Raw genomic sequence first — 5,990 nt, 5'->3', positions numbered from 1 at the left:
TCATGCGAAAGTAACACTCTTATGCAGAGCAGTTGCATACAGATTTATTGAATGAAATTGTGATTTCAATTGCTATTTTTCTGAATCAACCGTTTTATATTTATATGTGCCACCAATCACATTTTTGTGACAGAAATATGATTATTTACAGTACAAGATCTGATTAAAAAATCTAAAAAATAATCACTTAATCTTTGCAGAATAATTAACTTGAATAAATAATTGAACTGATAAAATTGCTATAAGCCAAATGTTAATTAACTACTCTTTCCAATTTTAAATGATTTGACGCCTTTGTGCGATTCCAACCCAGCAACTGATCAGTGCTTACAGTAGCATTCTAAAAGGCGAAATTAAGAAGAAACATATAAATAACAGAAAGAATAGATAGAAACAGAGAAATAACATATTGATTTTTGAATTTTCAAAAATGCATTATCTAGTTAGCGAGTAATTTAGAAAACGTCATAGGTTTCAAAAACAATATCACAATTTTTAATTATTAAAATATGATAAATTTCGTTTAAAATAATACATGTATGAAACAATGTTAACTAATTTTATTTGGATAATCATTTTCATAGCTGGCAGTCTTTGTGAAACGACCACACAAAAGGAAGATGCAGCATATAAGAAACAACGTAAATTGAAATAATTCATAATTGATTTGTTTTCTAATTTATTTCAAAATCAATAATTACACTTTACAGAACTGGAACTATTATGATGTCGACGCTCCAAAAACCAATTGTCATATAACAACAATCGACAAAATATCATTTTATTTGTAACATCTTTGCCACAAGGATTGCATCGTATGAGCGAATGGAATGACTTCTTTCCCGTACGCGGTTATGTAGAAGTGAGTATAAGAAAAAAATAAGTTCACCTTTAATCCGAAATGCTTTTTATTTGACATTTATGTGAACAACATAACTTTGGCGATATGTTAATTTTCATTTAAATTAAAGGAATTATTTATATAAAAAATTAGGCAATAGCAGAAAAACCGAGATCTGTAAATCCGAATTTATATTATTCCCTCCCTTTACGATCTCATAAGGAAACTCGTGAAAATAAAGAAAATTGCGATTCTCTACTGAAAAAAAGCTTAAGCAAATTAATTAATTGGGCTGATGAAAATCGCCATATGACCACCTGTGTAGTTAAAATAGGCAAGAGGTATACGGAAACATCAATACACAGCCCAGGTAAATATAATTAAATTACTACCGAGCAAGTCATTGCTCAATCATAAGATCAAATTACGACAATCAAATATATGTAGAAGCCGAAGAATTTGAACACTTTTCTCAAGATGTGAAGTTTGTTAAATCACCAGACGAACTGGCGGAAGAGGAAAAAGAATTCATACTATCACTAAATCATAAACATCCTGAGGAAAAATTCTTGAACGAAATAAACTTCGATAAAGATCCAGATATCGTCTATGATGACGATATCGCTAATCATATTCCATTCTTCTGGAAGGTAAAATGAATGAAATTATAGAGTAATAGTATTTGTGTACATAATAGTACGAGAGTATATAACAGTGTTTGTAAATATAATAGTATGTAATAAGTAATAGTATTTGTGTACATGATAGTACGAGTGTATATAACAGTGTTTGTAAATATAATAGTACGAGAATGAGTTATAGTATTTGTGTACATAATAGTACGAGAGTATATGACAGTGTTTGTAAATATAATAGTACAAGAATGAGTAATAGTATTTGTGTACATAATAGTACGAGAGTATATAACAGTGTTTGTAAATATAAAAGTACGAGATTGAGTAATAGTATTTGTGTACATAATAGTACGAGACTATATAACAGTGTTTGTAAATATAATAGTACAAGAATGAGTAATAGTATTTGTGTACATAATAGTACGAGAGTATATGACAGTGTTTGTAAATATAATAGTACGAGAATGAGTAATAGTATTTGTGTACATAATAGTACGAGTGTATATAACAGTGTTTGTAAATATGAAAGTACTAGAATGAGTAATAGTATTTGTGTACATAATAGTACGAGAGTATATGACAGTGTTTGTAAATATAATAGTACGAGAATGAGTAATAGTATTTGTGTACATAATAGTACGAGAGTATATAACAGTGCTTGTAAATATAAAAGTACGAGAATGAGTAATAGTATTTGTGTACATAATAGTACGAGAGTTTATAACAGTGTTTGTAAATATAAACACACTAAATCAAAATTGGATTTTGGTATAACGTCAACAGGAAGGTGAATTTACGCCGATCCATGACTATCGCGCTCACGCAATAGCGAAAAGAGATGTATCAAACTTTCGAAAATATGCTTCAATGTCAGGACCACAAAAATTCGATGATGAAGCTAAGGCTTATCCAGTGAGTTAATATTTTACAGTCTAGTCTAATATCATGTTACTTATCAATTTTTCAATATAAAAAATATTTTACTTAGAAAAACGTATTTAAACGAGAAATCCACCATGACACAGATCCGGAGCGGGAAAAACTGATCAGACGACGCGTTCCTCCTAAGATTAGTAAATATGATCCATATAATATATTTGATTGGATAAGACAGTCTTTCATGGATAGAGTACTCAGTACAATGGGTAAGTGACTACAACCTTTTTGTCAAAAGTTCTGTAATTACATTGTAACTTGGATTCATATTTAATTGTGGAATATTTAAATACAGTAGAATTCGCTTAGTATGATGCCGAATTTGACGGAGCATTTATTATGACGTAATCATACTACGAAGTTTGGTTTTCATGAAAAAATTCTAATGAAAACAGTCGAATTATTGACTTTCCTTAAATTGACATATTGCTTAAAAAGACCCATTAAATAAAATATATTCAGCTACCAACATGATTCTACACCTCCGGTAACTGGGATGGGACAAAAAGGTTTCTGGCCAAGGTTTCAAAAAAAACAAAGACAGATTAACTGTTTTGCCATACGCTAATGACTCCCACCCCCTTTAAAGACTATTTCTCACCACTTTGTACTGCTTTTGTAGTTTAATTATTAACTCATTGTTTTTATTACCGCCCGATAGTCCAAAATGTTGGACTATTCTTTACTAAGCGTATTTTACTGTATATACGAGTTTATGATTATATACTATAGTAAATAATCAATTAAAACAAATAATTAAGGTATGCCAGCGGTAGTAACAAATGATATGCGAGAAATGGAAAAATATGACATGAACCGTATAGGAAAAGTACTTCCACCATCCTATTTTCATACGGTTCGAGAAACCTTGAAAAATGTCCGCTCCCAAAGTCGAAGGGCCTCTGATAATGGGTATATGATGGTTATAAAAGGTGGTAGACCAGAAAATGCCAGGTAATTATTGGTATAACCACTAGAGTATTCAGTGATCAAGAAACACTTATTACATGAAAATATAAAATTATTATACTAAATTAGATAATACTCTGATTTTAATTCCTCTTTCTGAAGGGATTTATTTGAAACTGTAAAATATGTGAAGAAACATACCCCAGAAGAACAAACTATGATAGTAGTGACTGGCAACTGCCCACATTACGCTAATGATGCCACTTATATTGCCTACAGAGCTCCAGAAATCAGAAAAATTCAGACAAGATACCGTATTATGCCACAGGTACATAATAATTTTAAATTAACAAAAAAAAAGCAGTAAGAACTGCCAAAGCTCCGTAGTAATTTGGTATAACAACTACTGGTTTGGGTTCGGCCTGCTTGATACCAAGCAGCAGTGATTACAGATTTTCACTTGAAAGAATATAAAGTTAAAATAGCGGGGAATTGGCCGATTTTTTCTAGAAACGATTCTGGATTCATATTTTTCTAGGTTTGTCCCTATTTTTTATAATTTATTTTAAATATGTTCAAACAGTAATGGATCAAAAGAATTGTACATATCAGAAAAAAGTGCCTGAAGTAGATACACAATAAAAGCGATATTAATAGCTAAATATAATTATGAACCAAATTGAGCAGAATTTTACACATTGCTTTAGGTCATTTTTACATCATCAATCATTTTTTACCACTTTTCTGTCATTTATTTATCAATGTTACAAGAGTGCAAAAAAGTAAAAACAAAAAAAAAAAGATTATAATTTAAAAAAAATAGCAGTTATTAAATTGGGAGTCCCAAAAAATTGGCACGTAATCATGCCCACGATTGCAGCCCTCATAGCAATCCGAAATGATAAAAAAGATTACTGACTAGAATGATGTCGCAATGTATTTACTAGGATTAAGGTAAAAAATAATTTTTGACAAAATGGTGACTGTAGAAAAAAAAAATCATTTTCCTTATCACTTTTTGAGTTTTCAAATTTTCGAAAAATAGTTAGTATTGAAATGTGGATATGGGGCTAGTATATACCAGAGAAAAGTCTATAGAAGAGATTCTCTAAAAATTTCAAGTGCAAAGATTTAGTAGAACTCGAGAAAAATCATGGGCATCGTATTGAAAAAGACGGTTTTAAGAAAAACGCGTTTAAAGGAAGGAAACAGAAGAAGATTATTATGGTCAAACAGCTATATCTCCGAAAATAATTCGAATTTTAAAAAAATCCTCTCGTACACGTTCATAAATAGTTAAACTTTAAAAATATGAAACAAAAGACCACTATGTTTTTCTTGAGTTTTTACACTAGAATACCTCCTTAAAAGCGAAACTGATGTAAATATATTTTTTGTCTCGTATAATTTTTATTAAAAAAACAATTTACTTAATTATTATTAATTTATTTAATTAGTTTATTTCCCCCCCACAAGTTCCTGCCTCGGATTTGCATATTAGTTCAGTCATTTAGGCTTAAATTGGGTAAGAATCACTGTAAGTCTGTAAATACTTGTGTTTTGCATCCTAAAAATTGTCTCAAAACCTACATATGGTAGGGTGTACGCAACATATGTAGGTTTTGAGACAACTTTTAGGGTGCAAAATATAAGTCTTGGGTATCTTGAATTCCCAGGTGAACTTACTATAATGACTGGACTATATGGCTACCTACTTATGTGCATGCCACAAAACAAAGGCTTACTATGTCAACAATAGTTAGAAATACTTATTAGATGTTTAGGAGTGTTATTTACAACAGCTTTTTGGATAATATGTATATCCTTAATTAATTCTAGATTGATTTGTACATTACAGGAAGAAAATGTAAAAGACTTGACAATTTTAGACATATCTATGAAATACCAAGAGCCATTAAAGATGCAATTTCGAAACCAGCCCGTAAAGATTACGATGAGGATCAAGATTTCAACTTTATGAAACGAGAAGCTGCGGCAAAATCTCCATATAAACTTAAGCAGGACAATCAAGTCTTACACACTGAAAAACTCGATGCGTATAAAAAACGCGTTGAAGAACAGAAAATTAAAAAAGCTTCTATACAAGATATTATTCACATAGAAAATGATCTTTTAAAAGTGGCCGCAGAAAAAGCAAATGGACCTATAGTTAAAGATACGAATATAACACAAAACCCAAATTCTACTGACAATCACTCAAGTGCGGCGTATGTCGATTCGCCGGCTGAAATCATTACCGCTTTGGCAATTATAGTCGGCAAGATTTTGACTTAACTTATAATTACTACATTAGTTAATTAATTTTTAACTTACTTCCAAATTTTTTAAGCAATATGCACTTGTTATCAAACACTAAATCACACTTTGTTTTAAGGTTAAAAATAACGAAATACTTGTTGCACAGGATGCCATTTTATCTGTCAGATCATCATGTACCTAACTCATACTTAACTTCACTCCTATCCATACTCAAGTTGGCAATACCTAAACATCAAAAACGTTTCTGAAAAAACATAATAAATATTAAATACATAAATAAGTTTGTGAAAAGATTAAATTTGATTATAATAAAATCTTACAATATATTAAAAAAACAATAATAGATTATATATTTATAAAATATTCCAATAATTTAACTATATGTACAA

Source organism: Ctenocephalides felis, unplaced genomic scaffold (genome assembly GCF_003426905.1).
Source record: "Ctenocephalides felis isolate EL2017-DRISC unplaced genomic scaffold, ASM342690v1 CF-g0.4_SCAFFOLD_01170, whole genome shotgun sequence".
NCBI classification, from domain to species: Eukaryota; Metazoa; Arthropoda; class Insecta; order Siphonaptera; family Pulicidae; genus Ctenocephalides; species Ctenocephalides felis.
The sequence above is the reverse complement of the archived record's forward strand: the minus strand, read 5'-3'. Positions refer to the sequence as shown.